Below are 17,514 nucleotides of genomic sequence, written 5' to 3'. Positions count from 1 at the left end.
AACGCAGATTGTTGTGGGTAATGGACCCCATCCTATAATCTCGGAGAAAAGCAGAAACCGATTTATTGACATGTTTCCTAGCTTTCTCAATCTGTGGACAAAATTTATTGGGCCAGTTCCATTCTGCCTTTGGCATATGTAAGAATAAACAAAGGCAGTTTGGGGGAAAAGTGACATCAATTCTCCAAAGGTGTCCTTGATAAGCATTTCCAGACCTACCCAGTCAAAGTGCCTAGGTCATTGCCACCACAGTGCACAATTATGAGGTCAAGGTGTTGGAGATGCAAAAAAGATTTAACCAATGGCATCAATTAGTGCCTCTTTAACCCTCTCGGTCCCATCCATTTAATGTCTACATTTGGCAAAGCTAGGTCTTTGTCAATGCCTCTATTTCCTGCATGCCTTTGGCTCCAGAAAATATAGCTGTGTCCCACAATCCACACTCTATGCATCTTGAAGGGAGGTCTGGATGCACTCGGAAGGTGTCTGAATGTGAAATGGCAGTTTGAAATGTAAGATTTTTCTAAAATAGTGGATAAGATGCAGTTTTGAAGAAAGAAGAGAAACCATTGGCTTTTTGAAAACATTATACACTGAAAGGTAGGGTGCATGTTTCTGTTGTTTTTTAAAAGCATGTTTCTTATCGGTTAACAAAAACAGTTTGAAAGGAAAGTTACATACGATAAGCTGATATTTTGAAAATTCAAACACACTTGCTGTTTGGATTAGCAACATTGTGTGCTGAACTTGTGACCTGTGTGCTCAGTTGAGTGTTCCATGAACTGTTACTATGGTAACAGGCAGTAAGCAGATTGGGGTTAGGGTTCAAACTTATGTCAATTTGAAAGTGTTAAAATGTGTAACCAATAGAAATGTGTGTTAGCTTTTGCATTAATGTGGGATGCAATGTGATTTGATATTTACATGTCTATGTGTTCAGAATGAGAGGGAAAGGGTAAACATCACTTACAACGAAACTTTTACAACGCACTACCATTACAACGCGGTCATTACAACGTAAACCATTACAACGCATTGCACTGGGGGGCGCTCTAGGATAGGGAATATATTTAATTTACTATCCAACACCTTCCCTACTATCCACGGGGACTGGAGTTGGAATAGTAATTTAAATAAATCACTATCCAGCGCCTAAAAGCAATATGTGTTGTAATGGTATGCGATGTAAAAACCGCGTTGTAAAGGCAGGCGTTGTAATAGCCTGCGTTGTAACGTCATACATCCGAGGGAAAGTTTGCCATTTGTTTGTTTTCCTAAGATCAGTGCAGTACAGAGATTTTGATTAAGAAAATCTTGTGTGACATAGTTGTTAATCTACAAATCAATTTGAAAGGTGAGTTATTAATGTGAGAGGGGTTGTATGTGGTACCTTTGTTTTGAAAGCTTTATTGAAGAATAATAATAAGAAACAGCAATATGACATCAGCAAAAAGAGGTAAAATGTGTTACAAATCACTTATCAAAACATAACAATGCTAATGTCATAACAAAGAAATAAAAGCATTTGATAGGATTTTTAAGGGGATGGGGTAGGGGGGGAGGGAAAGGGAAGAGAAATAATGCTATAACAGAATAATGCTATAGAGAATACCGGCAAGGAAATAAATGGTACAGGCAATAACGCAAAAATATACAGTATATGAAAACGTTGCAATATAGGAAAACTGTAAACAATATGAAATGAACAAGAAAGAGAGAGTAAAATCCTTCAAGGAGGTTTAAAATTTTCTGAATTGACATGAGTAGGTTTCTTTTGAGCCAAATGATCTAGGTATGTGGCAAGAGGTAGCCAGTAAAGATCTATATTGCGACAGGAAGAGGCAAAGGCAACATCAAGTCTGTGAAAATGACATAAAGAATTCCACCAACCTTGTATGGAAATTTTCGTAAGGAATTTCCAGTTAGAAGATATGTGTTGAAATGCAAGGGCAAGCATGAGATCAAAAAACCATGTGAGTGTGGAGGGAGATCTAAAGAATCCGAAAGACTGCCTAGAAACAGAAGGTTGATTGAGTATGGAATGGAAAGTGAGAAAAAGTGAGAAATGTAAGACCAAACCTGCTTCCAGAAAGCAGATATAGTAGGACAGAAAAAGAACAGATGTAGAAGGTCAGCATTGCAAGTACCACAAGTCCAGCACTTAGAGTCAAAAGAGGAGTTGAAGCGAGATAGAGAAAGAGGAGAAAGGTAAAGTCTGTGATATAGAATAAATAACGATTGAATAAGAGAAGCAGAGCGAGAAACTTTCAAAGTTTTGGACCAGAGTTTGTCCCAAAGATCAATGGACCAAGTACAATCCAAATCCACTTCCCAAGAAAGTTCCAATTTGGATTTGACACGGTCAGGGTTACAAGAGGAGAAGAATATATAAATAAGAGACGCTTTAGGAAGGGTAGAAAGTACCACAAGAAGGTGAGGAGGTGGAGTTGGTGAAATTGAGGGAGGAAGAGAATAATAGCGATTGAGAATTATTTCCATAAGAATAGTATATTTCTGTAGAAAAGAGTGAGGACAGCGAAAGTGAAGCTGAAATTGGGGAAAAGAAAGAGGAGACACACCATCAAAGAGATGATTGACACATATGGTACCTTTTAGTCTCCAGGAATCCAGCAAATAGGTCTATTATTTAAGAGAATAAGTGAGTTATACCAAATGGGTGTATGTAAAAAGGAGTCACGCGAAATGGCCGACGGAAAGACCAAAGGTTTTAGAAGAGAAGAAGTATGTTTAAAAAAAGGAAGAAAAGTATAAAGAGATTTGGTGAAAAAACGTAATATCTCCTCAAAGGAAAAGGGTAATAGTAAAGTTTGTTTAATGTGGAGCCAAAGGGGAGAGAAGGGGGAATGTTCTGACGAGAGCCATCGAGAAGCTTGACGTAGAGAGAAGGATTTGTGATATAAGCGGAAATCTGGAAAATGAACACCACCATTTGACTTAGCTTTACGAAGTGCTAGAAGAGAAATTCTAGACTTTTTATTTTCCCAAAGGAATTTTGAAAGAAAAGAATCAATACGTTTGAAATAGAGGGCAGGAATAGGCACAGGTGACCTGGGAAAGATGTAAATAAGAATAGGCGCAATCATCATTTTAATTGAGTCAAGATGACCCCACCAGTAGAGAAAGAGGGGATTCCAGGAAAAAAACTGCTGATCAATTTGAGACAGAACTGCGGACATATTTAATTTAATGGAAGAGGAGATAGAATTGGAGAACCAAATACCAAGATATTTGATCTTTGAGCCTTTGTAATTATCCAAGGAGACTACTGTGAGACTTTGTTTGCCACCTACCCGAGTCCCGCTGCTACGATTGGCCGCACCCGCTTCGCGGGTGCCGCTGCGCGGTTTGAGACGCCGCTTGGAGAACCTGCCCTGTGTTCTGGAGTGTGCTGGGGCGGAGAGGCTTTGTCATCACCACAGGTGTGTTGCGCTGCAGGGACTCGCTCTCCCAGGAGTTCCTGCCTGACCTCTTCCAGCTGGTTGGCGCCCCCTGTTAGCCCCGCCCCTGGACAGCACACACCTTTAAAAACGACTTTCCTCCCTGGTGCAAGCGGGAGCCTTTGTAATTATCCAAGGAGACCACTGTGTGACTTTGTTTGCCACCTACCCGAGTCCCGCTGCTACGACTGGCCGCACCCGCTTCGCTGGTGCCGCTGCGCGGTTTGAGACGCCGCTTGGAGAACCTGCCCTGTGTTCTGAAGTGTGCTGGGGCGGAGAGGCTTTGTCATCACCACAGGTGTGTTGCGCTGCAGGGACTCGCTCTCCCAGGAGTCCCTGCCTGACCTCTTCCAGCTGGTTGGCGCCCCCTGTTAGCCCCGCCCCCTGGACGGCACACACCTTTAAAAACGACTTTCCTCCCTGGTGCAAGCGGGAGCCTTTGTAATTATCCAAGGAGACCACCGTGAGACTTTGTTTGCCACCTACCCGAGTCCCGCTGCTACGATTTGTGATATAAGCGGAAATCTGGAAAATGAACACCACCATTTGACTTAGCTTTACGAAGTGCTAGAAGAGAAATTCTAGACTTTTTATTTTCCCAAAGGAATTTTGAAAGAAAAGAATCAATACGTTTGAAATAGAGGGCAGGAATAGGCACAGGTGACCTGGGAAAGATATAAATAAGAATAGGCGCAATCATCATTTTAATTGAGTCAAGATGACCCCACCAGTAGAGAAAGAGGGGATTCCAGGAAAAAAACAGCTGATCAATTTGAGACAGAACTGCGGACATATTTAATTTAATGGAAGAGGAGATAGAATTGGAGAACCAAATACCAAGATATTTGCTCTTTGAGCCTTTGTAATTATCCAAGGAGACCACTGTGAGACTTTGTTTGCCACCTACCCGAGTCCCGCTGCTACGATTGGCCGCACCCGCTTCGCGGGTGCCGCTGCGCGGTTTGAGACGCTGCTTGGAGAACCTGCCCTGTGTTCTGGAGTTTGCTGGGGCGGAGAGGCTTTGTCATCACCACAGGTGTGTTGCGCTGCAGGGACTCGCTCTCCCAGGAGTTCCTGCCTGACCTCTTCCAGCTGGTTGGCGCCCCCTGTTAGCCCCGCCCCCTGGACAGCACACACCTTTAAAAACGACTTTCCTCCCTGGTGCAAGCGGGAGCCTTTGTAATTATCCAAGGAGACCACTGTGAGACTTTGTTTGCCACCTACCCAAGTCCCGCTGCTACGACTGGCCGCACCCGCTTCGCGGGTGCCGCTGCGCGGTTTGAGACGCCACTTGGAGAACCTGCCCTGTGTTCTGAAGTGTGCTGGGGTGGAGAGGCTTTGTCATCACCACAGGTGTGTTGTGCTGCAGGGACTCGCTCTCCCAGGAGTCCCTGCCTGACCTCTTCCAGCTGGTTGGCGCCCCCTGTTAGCCCAGCCCCCTGGACGGCACACACCTTTAAAAACGACTTTCCTCCCTGGGGCAAGCGGGAGCCTTTGTAATTATCCAAGGAGACCACTGTGAGACTTTGTTTGCCACCTACCCGAGTCCCGCTGCTACGATTTGTGATATAAGCGGAAATCTGGAAAATGAACACCACCATTCGACTTAGCTTTACGAAGTGCTAGAAGAGAAATTCTAGACTTTTCATTTTTCCAAAGGAATTTTGAAAGAAAAGAATCAATACGTTTGAAATAGAGGGCAGGAATAGGCACAGGTGACCTGGGAAAGATGTAAATAAGAATAGGCGCAATCATCATTTTAATTGAGTCAAGATGACCCCACCAGTAGTGAAAGAGGGGATTCCAGGAAAAAAACAGGTGATCAATTCGAGACAGAACTGCGGACATATTTAATTTAATGGAAGAGGAAATAGAATTGGAGAACCAAATACCAAGATATTTGATCTTTGAGCCTTTGTAATTATCCAAGGAGACCACTGTGAGACTTTGTTTGCCACCTACCCGAGTCCCGCTGCTACGACTGGCCGCACCCGCTTCGCGGGTGCCGCTGCGCGGTTTGAGACGCCGCTTGGAGAACCTGCCCTGTGTTCTGGAGTGTGCTGGGGCGGAGAGGCTTTGTCATCACCACAGGTGTGTTGCGCTGCAGGGACTCGCTCTCCCAGGAGTCCCTGCCTGACCTCTTCCAGCTGGTTGGCGCCCCCTGTTAGCCCCGCCCCCTGGTCGCTTTAGATTCCTAACATAACTGCGCCAGTCGCTCGCTGCGCAAGAGCGCGCGGGAGCGCCGGGCGAAGCCCGGGCAAAGGGCGGGCCGTTTTGAGGCCGTTCGGGGGCCGAAGGAGGCTGGGCTGGGCCACCCCCTTTGGCCTCGGAATTCTGCATCCAGGTACCGAGACCAGCCAACCCGTACTATGTCACTAAGAGGTGAGCTGCCTAGGACTATCTGGGATATTACATCTCACCCTAATCATCATGCCTCCCGTCAAAGCAGTTAAACCAGCCAAAAATAACTTGCAAACTCTTACCGCCATTGACCGTATGCTACAGAGGACTATAGGAGCAGTGACAACAGCGATAAAACACACTGAAAGACGCTTATCGCTACCTGCGGGGTCATTACCCCCTCTTTCCACTATTAATTCACTGGACACTACTAATATTTCCCAGGATTCCTATCTCCTGCCATCTCTTGTATCGCTACCACGTATCCCTCCATCTGAACTTATATCACAAGCCTCTCAAAAGGAAACTAACATCTCGGATCTTCCCTCCCTGCACTCGACGGTTCTTTCCCCTTCCCTGATTAATGATTTTTTGGATCCTAAAGAAAGCTTCAAGAAAATCACTCCCTCTCAATACCCTCCCGTTACAAGGGAAATTCTGGCAGATATCAGTATCCCATTACAGCTACGTGACAAAACTACCTCACCTATCCCTATCATTGATTTAGTGGGCAATGAGGTTCTACTTGAAGAGCCTTCGCTCCAATTATTATTATCACAAACACCACAAAATATCACTACTATAAATGTAAACACCAAAAATCGACCTGAGCTCAGGAAAAGGAAGAGGGAGACAGAAATCTATCAAGATAGCAGGGCTAAAGTAAGAAAGAGAGCGGTTCATATAAGTAGGTTTTCTAAGAACACTCTAGAAAAGCCCATCTCTAGTGAAACAAACACTATTATCGAACCAGTATCACAGCTTGCCCCAACAAAAGAGTTGGTTGAGAAATTCGAACATTTGGTCACATCCTTAATATTACCGCTAGTCCATCGATTAAAAATCATCTCAGAAAAACTTAGTGAATTAGAGACAACTACACAAACAAATGTTGATCTGACTAGAGAACTCTTAAAGCGGACAGATAAGACCACGGTAGGCAGGAAAACTATCATTAGCTCAGTCCCTCAAGAAAAACCCAGCAGACCTGTACTTAGAACTGGGATACCTGATCAGAATTTGAAACCTACCTCTGGAAGAAAAGGATCAGGGCAACCCCAAACAGCTCAGCCCCAATCTAACAACAGCAACCTTCCTGAAACCCAACAATCTTTGACTAAGGCAGGTACGGAAATCAGAAGGGCAGACAACTTTAGTAAAGATCCTAATAAAAATCCATTAAATGTTCCTGTGCCTAAAAATAACCCTAACACTGTGCTGCCCAAGAACACTGCAATAGCTAAAAAAACTCGAGGTATAAGACCGAAACGGGAAATTCAAATAACCCTTCCCCCGGAATCTGCTCCCTTTGTTGCCATTTTAACCGGGGTCCCTGAGCTTCTTCCTAACCACTTTGAGGACTATGGGAGCCTTAAAAACAAAACAATATACTGGCTCCAAAAAAAACGACCCCTTCCTCCAAATATAAATGGGGACATTCCCAATGTTAGAAGGGCAAAATGGCTGGGCGTTAGACCAAAGGACATCAGTGGGGATGTCACAATTATCAACTTTAGAGACTACAGAGTAGTGAATCATCTAAATGAGTGGTATCAGGAGGGAGATAACCTGGGTATTCAACTCCAGCAGTTAACATACTTTTACCCCAGGACATTGGTATTCCCAAAGCGTTATCTGGACTCTACCCGTCAGAGACATCAAGATGAGGACTACTATTATTCACCTTCCCTATCAAATAGATACCATGCCCTGCTGGGATTAGACTCAGTAGATTGACGTTCCCAGGGACCTCTCTCCCCCATACCTAGCCCTAATTTATCATTACATGCTGTAGATCCTCAAATATTAGATCAACCGTTGCTGGTATCCTTGGAGAATATAATCCAACTCTTCAAGCTAGTTATATTGAACAATCTCAAACCCACCAAAACATTTTCTCTCCGCACACAGGCTCTAAAACCTTGTCAACTGTGATTTCATGGAATGTGGCGGGTTTAGCAGGAAAGATAGATGATCCTCACTGGCAGGCCATCACAACAACCCACTCTGTGATTGCCATCCAGGAAACTTGGGCAACCGAGGCATTTCATATACTGGGGTACAAAACCTTTTTCACCTCTGCTGTACCCAGCAGAAGAGGCAGGCCGAAGGGAGGTTTAGCCATATATACTTCAATAACCACGGGCCCAATCGTTCTAAAAAACCTTTTGGATGATAATTATTTTCAAATACTTATCTCCACATGGGCCTCTCAGAAAAACCTATTAATTATAAACTTCTATAACAATATTCCTCCTCTAGAAGTTGATATTGTGGTCAAGAAATTGGATGCCACTCTTAACGCCATTGAAGACGATCATACGGGGATATGTTAATTATGTGGGTGGGCGATTTTAACTGCTCTCCATGCCCCCTGAGTCCAAAGGGAGTGTGTGGGTTGGAAGGAGAAGAACAGGGGGTAACGCACCACCACTTCTGTCACACGAAGTTCGGGGACTCAATGAATAGAATGATGGGCCATTACTCCCTGGCTTTTACAAATGAGCTCTGTAACCCATCCAAAGTGTTTACCCCGACCTTTAACGGAAGAGGAGCAAATACAACAATTGATTTTGCTCTATACTCTACACGGTATTCAACCAGGTAATAGAGTGGTGCACCCTTGATTCTCCAATGAGCGATCATTTTCCTATTTTGGTTACTTATAACTTTGACTGTAGTAATCAACCCAAACCTCACGACGTATGATACGAAGTCACTCCGATCCTGGGGCAAAAAAATGGTTTTACGATTAAATGGGAAAAGGTAATCCCAGAACGTTTTGTTAAAAATCTACTTAGTTCTAATTTGGATGATTTTAATATTTGTTTGTCATTAGGTGAGGAACCATTAGCTGTCCTCAGATCTTTCTGTAATATCTGTGGTAAATTAAAGATCTTCTCTCAAGAACCCATCATAATATGAAAAAAGGCCCCCATGGATGGTTCGATAAAAACTGTAGAAATGCCCTTACTAAATTAAAAGACATTCTTCATAGCAGTTCACCCAAGAGATCAGAGATTAGATCTGCTAGACGGAATTACCGCCTTGCACTAATCTCTAGGAAAAGGGAATTGAAACTTAAAGCCTGGGTTAATTTACACGAAGCGTGTAAAAACAGGGATAATGTTGCCTTCTGGAAGGCCTTGAACGCCCCATTCTTTCAGGAGCGTTTAGGCCCTTTAATAGACAATGTAATCTCTGCACAAGAATGGGTTCAGCATTTCCAGACACTATATAGTATTACTATCCCTCCAGATGATTATACTTCTACAAAGCCTACAAACGAAAAAGAGGGTTCCAGCTTTCCATTAGATATCGTTTTTAATTTAGAAGAAGTTCAAAAAGCCTTAAAAGAAAGTTCAGCTGCAAAAGCCCCTGGACCTGATAAAGTACCAATAGATGTTTTTAAAAAATTTCCTGACCTCTGGGGCCCAATCCTTACAAATGTTCTCAATTCCTCTAGCAAAGTAGGTTTCATTAAGACATGGCAGGAGGCCATCCTGGTCCCTATTTACAAAAAAGGGGATAGAAATGATCCTGCCTGCTATAGGCCCATTTCGCTTTTAGACGGCCTAATGAAAACAGCAGGCAGGATCATTCTTACCAGGATACAGGGATGGCTTGAGGAAAAGGACATACTATCCCCCATGCAATACGGCTTGGCTAAAGGAAAGGGAACAATCGAACAGGGATTAAATCTCGCCCTCATAATGTCAAAGTATATACACGCCAAAAAGGTCAATTTATATGTAACATACGTAGACCTCAGTTCTGCTTTTGATTGTGTGAGGCATGACACCCTGTGGCAAATTTTAGATGATATGGGCCTAGATACCTGGATTAGAACTTTTATTAAAGAACTTTATTTTGGGGCAGGTGCTCGTGTGAGATATGGAAAAAAGGGTGAATGCTCTAATTTTTTCCCCATTCAAAGAGGGGTAAGACAGGGGTGCATTCTTGCACCCCTGCTTTTTAATTTGTACATAAACGATGTGGGAACCTTGTTAACAGAAACCTATAATCACTATCCAACGATTAAAGGAAAACCCATACCCTTACTCCTCTACGCCGACGATGCGGCTATCTTGTCACAGACGAAGAGAGGTCTGCAAAATGCTGTTAATACATTTTCTGAATACATCAGTAACAGGGGGCTATCCATAAACGTTTCCAAGACTTTTACTATGTCTTGTGGCCCAAAGAAATCTAGAGCATCATGTAATATAACGTTGGACAACAAATGTATTGACTTAGCAGATGTTTTTTGTTATTTGGGGGTACATATGGACAGACAATGTAATTGGAAACCTGCAGTGAAAGCAAGAGCGTTGGCATTTACAAAAGCAACAGGAGCGTTATTGAACTTCGCAAAGAAGATTGGATCAAGGCCATCTAGGGAGCTTCTTCAAATCTATAAATCTAAATGTGTCTCCATTGGCACCTATGGCGCAGGGCTATGGGGGACACAGACCGTGGAAGTTATTCAACGAATAGAGAACAAATTCTTAAGGTATGTTTTGGCAATCCCCCCTAGTACATCTATATACGTACTTCATGCAGAGCTTGCCATACAACATATCTCGGACACCATCAGAATGGCACCAATTTTATTGTGGCATAACATCTGGACTAATCCTGCCACACCATTGAACAGAGCTGTAGTTGAGGACTGTCTGCAATGTAGCGGACTAAAACACATCACATGGCTCACCTACATTAAGAACTTTTGCTCTTACTTTGGACACCCAGAATACTTCTCTAATCCACTTTCAATGGACATTGTTTCTAGATCCACCTTAAAAAAATCTTTGGTCGAGCATTGTGAATCGATTAGGTGGAAATGCGAAAGGTCCAAGATATCAGTTATAAATCACAATGAAGTGACATTGCATAGTAACATCCAGCTGTATCTTGTTGTTGATCAATCCTTTTACGATCTTAGGCTTTTAACATCCTTTCGACTTGAAACATTTTTTAGATTTATTACCCTACCCAGGTCTAATGATTGGTCCAAGGTTAAACTTATATGCCCCTGTGATGAGACATCTTTTCAATCCAACATTCACTGCACTTTATATTGTACTCTATATCTAGATCCAAGGCGACAAATATTAAGGCCTCTTTTGTTAAAATGGGGAATAAGAAAATCGAGAGAAGCATATAACAAATTGCGGTCCCTGGAAGATCATTTCATGATCAGTACTGTAATAATGTACCTAAAAGCAATAATGAAAATAAAGACGGACCATTTCTCCCTATTAAGTTGCATATTACTGATGTTGTCCCTTTTTAGTTTCATCTATCTGCTCCAATTGAATGTTCTACCCCACTTTGTTTTAAAAATATTGTACACATGGATTTTATAATATTGCTTCTTTCTTCTTGTTTATTGTAACCAGTATGAACCTTTTATGATTGCGATTATTTTATATGCTTTTATGAATTGTTTTTACTTTTCGAATAAAGCTTTTTTGAACTGAACTGATCTTTGTGTTGTTCCAGGTAAAGCCAGTTGAAGAAAAGAGATGAGGAATACAAAATTTGATCAAAGGGAGAATTTCTGTCTTATCAGAGTTAATCTTATATCCTGAGACAAGGGAAAAAGCTTCAAATTCAAACAATAAAGAGGGGTTAGATGATTCTGGGTCTGAAATAAACAAAAAAATATCGTCTGCATATGCAGAAAGTTTTAATCGATTATCACCATAGGGAAAACCAGAAATGGAGGAGTTATTACTGATGGAGGATAGAAATGGTTCAAGAGCTAAAACAAAAAGAAGTGGGGAAAGAGGTCAGCCTTGACGTACTCCTCTTTGAAGGGTGAAGGAAGAGGAAAGTTGACCATTCACGAGAACTGAAGCTTTGGCCGAAGAGTACAACAAAGATAGTAGATAAATACATTTGGGGCCAAAACCATGCTATTTGAGTGAAGCAAACAAAAAAGACTAGACCACTCTATCAAAGGCCTTTTCCGCGTCTACAGAGATAGCGGCCAAAGGGATTGAGAGAGATGAGGCCTTATTCAAGACATTTAGAAAGAGTCGAGAGTTGTCGAAGGTGAGTCTCCCCTTGACAAAACCACACTGCTCTTTACCAATAAGATGAGGCATGAATGGGTCTAAACGTAAAGCAATTAATTTAGCAAAGAGTTTATAATCAACATTAACTAATGAAATTGGACGATAATTTTTACAAAATTTGGGATCCCCACCCTCTTTTGAGATAAGACAAATGGTGGCGTCTTGAAAGGAACCATCCGCTTTGCCAGAAGAATAAAATGATTGAAAAAGTGACATAGGTTTGGGCAATAAAAGGTCAGAGAAATGTAAGTAAAATTCAACTGGAAAGCCATCAGGGCCAGGTGTTTTACCTTTAGTAAGGGGAGACAAGGCCATAGAGAGTTCATGCAGTGAGAGATCAAGTTCAAGGTCTGGAAAATTGAGATGAGAAGTAGAAGGTTTAGGTAATTTTTCAAAATAGGATTGAATAAGAGAGGGAGCTGGAGGAGATTCCGGAGTATACAACTGACGGTAAAATAATTGGAATTGGTCAAGTATGTCTTTGTCTGTATGAAGAAGAATATTGTCAGAAGAATAAATGGATTCGATAGAAGTGCGTTCATTACGAGACTTAAGATATTTAGCTAAGAGTTTCCCAGATTTGTTGCGACCACCATAATAACGCACACTACTGCGAAGGAGAATTGAAGATGCGTTATCAGTGGTAAGTTTGTTGAAAGCAATTTTCGCTCGCAAAAGTTCTGGTGACATACACTTATCTGAAGATGTGTAGAATTGGTGTTCCAATTTTTTAATATGTGCTAGGGAGAATTTACGTTTCTGAAGAAATTGTTTCTTTTTCCTAGAAACAAAATCGATAATAAATCCTCGCGCAGTAGCTTTAAAGGACTCCCAGAGGATATGAGAAGGAGTATTAGGATCTGAATTAAATTGAAAGAAATCATTAGTGAATGAGCGAAAAGAAGAAGAGAAGTTAGGTTCAGTAAGAAGTGCACAGTTAAAGCGCCAACGAGAAAGTTTAGGATGAGGTGGAAGTAAATCAAGATCCATTACAATGGGAGCATGATCTGAAATAATAATGGGTTTGATAGAAGAAGACCGTAAGGTTTGAGATAAGTAATGAGAGAGAAAGATATAGTCTAGTCTAGAGAAAGAGGCATGAGGAGGAGAGAAAAAGGAATAATCCAAAGTGTCTGGGTGCGTGAGTCTCCAAGAGTCAGAAAGATGTGCTTGTAAAATGGTATCCATAATTGTTTGTGAGGTTTGTGGGGGGTAAAGCGAACAGTGGATTTGCGATCAAGGAATGGATCCATAATCTGATTGCAATCACCTCCTAAAAGGAATAAGTCATCTTTGTGTTGAATACATTTGCCCGTAATTAAGGGCCAAAAAGAACAATCAGGTTGAGTCGGACCATAAATATTAAAAATATTTAAGGGAATTGAATTGATTAGTAGTTTAGCCAAAATCCATCTACCATCAGCAACTTTTTCTTCTAATAGAACTTTATACTTCAATGTTTTATGAGTTAAAATAGCAACTCCATTTTTTTGTTGTTAGAGGGGGAAAATAAGACTGTGCCTACCCAGTTTCTTTTTAATTTAAGAGATTCAAGATCAGTAAGGTGTGTTTCTTGTAGAAGGACGATATGGGGGGTGTCGGAAGATAAATGAGAAAGTACTCTCTGCCGTTTAATGGGGTTAATAGAGCCTTTTACATTCCAAGAGACAACTCTAAATTTGTAAACGAGATAAATGTATTAACATCAAAAAGTGCAAAAATGTATGCAAACATCATATAACCGAGAAAGGAAAAAAGTAAGAAAGAGCCAAAAAAAGGAAGAATGAGTAAAAAAGAAGAGAAAAAAGTAGATAGTATCAAGAGATAAGGAGGATGTGAAAGAAAGGAAGGAGAAGGGAGAAAACAGGAACAGGGAGATGCAAGAGAAGAAGAGACAGTACATATCCAAAAGGATGACTAAAATGAACATACCTGAAGGGGAAATACAAGAGGGAAGTGGGGTAATGGTGACACTCAACAAGACGGACCGCTTGAGGAACAGGAATCCAACTGCACCAGAACATAAACACTAGAGGATAGGGGCCACACAGGTCAACAGGTCAAAGGGGACGGATTTGTGTGGGAGTACCTGATAACAAATAAGAAGAGGAAAACGACATTAGAAAAGTTCAATATAATGATTACATCAAGCAAACATTCATATTAACATATTCAAATACACTTGTAATAAATTTGATGAGCAACACCAACAGAGAATCTGCAAGAAGAACAAAAAAATGAACTAGTATAAATGATGAATCAATCAGACAGTAGGAGGAGTAGAGGTCTCCATGATACTACTAGATTGAATGTGAATAAAGTTCTTAAGTTCACCAGGATCTAGGAAGGTCCATGTTCGATTTTGATGAATGACTCTAAAGGTGCAAGGATGGAACAAGCCGTATCTAGCACCGAGAGACCTCAAAGGAGCACGAAGACTCAGAAATTCTTTTCTTCTAGTCGCGGTGGCATTGGAGACATCTTGAGAAAGAAACACTTTCTGACTAAGCCAGGAAACTTGCCGCTTAGCTCTTGCTGCAGAAAGGACAGAGAGTAGATCTGTAAATTTCAAGAAGAGAATGATGAGAAGTAGTGGATGGCAAATCCAGTAATTTCGGAAGGATAGAAGTGAAAAAGGTCACAGGATCATCACCTTCCAAGGATTCAGGTAAACCGTAAATACGAAGGTTGTTCCTCCTGTTTCTATTTTCTAAATCCTCCGTATGTTGCTGGAGGGTCAGTACCGACTTTTCCAAAGAAGAGATGCGTTGAGAATTAGATTGTATCACCATGACCTGTTGTTCCACAGAAGTGATTTTATCATCCATCGTCGACCATTTTTCCTTCAAAAGCTGCATATCACTGCTAGTCTCCTCTACAAATGGACGTAGTTTGCGAATTTCCTCTAAAATTAACTCATAGAAATAGGAGAATATGACTTGTCAGGAGAAGGAGGATCATGTTTCAAGCGTTTAGTCGAAGTAGTAGGAGGAGAAGATTTGTTAGACGCAGACTGTGCTGACGCAGATCGATTAAGCGTTACTCCAGCCATTTGACTTCCAGCCGAAGGAGAACTGGAGACTAAGGAGGATGACTCTTGTACACCAGTGGAAGGCACAAAGACAAATTTCGGTGTGCGCAATTTACCCATAGACGTAGGTGAGATGGAACAAAGGCTTGGAATCAAAGCTGTGAACCATGCAAATAAATACAGAAGTGGATGTCGGTCGTCAATCTGTTCACAAAAGCTGGATTAATTTGTGATGCACACACAGGAAAAACCATGCAAGGGAATGTCCAGCAGACAGGTTTCTGTCATACAGCGCAAAGGATGGAGGAGTTAGCTGAGGAGCTCAAGGCAAAATGAATAGCCACCATACAAAGGAAAAATACAAGTAGCAAAAGTAGCATATGCGCCTCCCAAGACTGGCATCTGGATAGCAGCGAGGATGCAGGAGCTCAAAATGGCAGCAATCCTGAGGTAAAAACCAGGAGGCAGCCATGCAAACACAAATCCACTCGGAGTATGTCAGACAGCATAGACGTAAAAAGGGAGGTATTATGGATGCCAAACACCACTCAGTAATCTGCTGCGCAGCAAAGGACGGAGAAATCAGCCAAGGAACTATGAACAGACACCACTTGAAGGAGAAATGATCTGGCAGAGCATGAAGCGAAAGCCTCCCAAGATTTGCTGCCGCCTGAAAACAACGAGGATGCAGCTACTCAAAATGGCAGCATTCCTGAAGAAGAAGCAACAGGAAATTCAAGGTGCAGGCAAAGCATCTTGAAAGGCGACAAGCACAACACCACATGAGGCAAGAGGGAGGAGGAGCCCAGCAGGAACAAAGGAATCAACAAATGTAGAGCGCATTCCCGAAAGCGCAAATTTCCTCACGAGCCACTCACGCTGCGTGTCAAAATGGCGGGCGCCATCCGTGGAAGAGGTGCAATCGAAACAGCAGAGAACACGTCGCGCTGGTTGCGCCGAAAATGGTCTCACCGGGAACTCAGGTGCTCCGACGCATCGTGCTGGCCGCAGAGTCCCGAAAATCCAGAGTAGGCTGTGTGAAAGCACGGGAAAAGGTTCTGCTTTGGCGGAGCTACTCCACTACGCAGCCATCTTGAACGGCGCCTAGACCACGCCCCCGATACCTTTGTTTTTAATAGGAGTAATGTGTTTCTCCTGCTAAAGTACAGGGAGTAGTCTTGCTTGTCTAGAATCACATTGGGGCACATTAACAAGGGTCATTTTCCCGCATTTTTGGTTTTAAAAGCCAAAAATGTGGCGAAAATTACATCGCCCTATTTACTATGCGGCGCTGACATGCACTAACGCATGTTAGCAGCCGGTTTGCTAACGCCTCACCTCGCATCTCCAATGAGATGCAATGTAGGCGTTCCCAGAGGCAAGGTAGGTGTTCCTATGACAATAGAACATGGAAGAGAGCGCTACCACAACAGCGTTGTATTTATAAGGCGGCCATGGACTTGAGGAGCGATAACAAAACTCATGCTTACCGCGGTTTATGCCGGTTCCTAACGTCTGCTCTGAAGTTGACTTAAGTATGCTTAATATGGGAGATGGATTGACATGTTAAGTCCACAATCTCATATTAACAGGGTTTTCACTTGCGAACATGAATTATCTCTGTATTTCCCGCGATATTGGTGCTTATCGCAGGTATAGCTGGATTCTTATCGCCTTTAGAAAACGCGTTGGTAATACCGCGCTGGCTTGGCGATGAAATTCAGCGATAGCTGGCGATAGAATAAACAGCACTAAGCGCTCTTTGTGGTCATTATCACAAATTCTTGTTAATATGCCCTTTCATATGTTTTCTGACAGATAACTGCTTTAAAACTTGTTTTAGTAGCATTAGAAGGTAGTGATTGCTTATGCATTTGCAAAACTATTGAGGCTTTCAGAGTAAAGTGCAGTACTGAAAAGTGTGGAATGTGTGCAGTCATCTTACCCCTTTCAGACTAGTAAATGTGTTTTAGTAAAGTACAAGGAATCGTGTTTGCTTGTCTACAATCACACTGTGAGTCTGTGTGCATTTGGGAACTATTGTCAGAGAAGCATTTGGGTACTTCATGTCTTTGCAGACACATAACTGCTTAAAAATCTATCCTGTGCAGGGAGTAGTCTTGCTTGTCTAGAATCACATTGGAGCATATTAACAAGGGCCATATTGCCGCATTTTTGGCTTTAAAAAACAAAAATGCGGTGAAAATTATATTTCCGCATTTACTGGGTGGCGCTAACATGTATGAACGCATGTTAGCAGCCGGTTTGGTAAGGCTTGCTTCGCATCTCCAATGAGATGTAATGTAGGCGTTCCCAGAGGTAAGGTAGGTGTTCCTATGACAATAGGACATGGAAGAGGGCGCTACCACAACAGTTTTGTATTTACAAGGCGGCTCTGAAATTGACTTAAGTATGCTTAATATGTGAGGTGGATTGAAATGTTAAGTCCACACTCTCATATTAAGAAGCTTTTCACTTGCGAACATGAATTATCGCTGTATTTCCCGCGATATTGGTGCTTATCGCCAGTATAGTTGGATTT

Source organism: Lissotriton helveticus, chromosome 5_1 (genome assembly GCF_964261635.1).
Source record: "Lissotriton helveticus chromosome 5_1, aLisHel1.1, whole genome shotgun sequence".
NCBI lineage: Eukaryota > Metazoa > Chordata > Amphibia > Caudata > Salamandridae > Lissotriton > Lissotriton helveticus.
The sequence above is the reverse complement of the archived record's forward strand: the minus strand, read 5'-3'. Positions refer to the sequence as shown.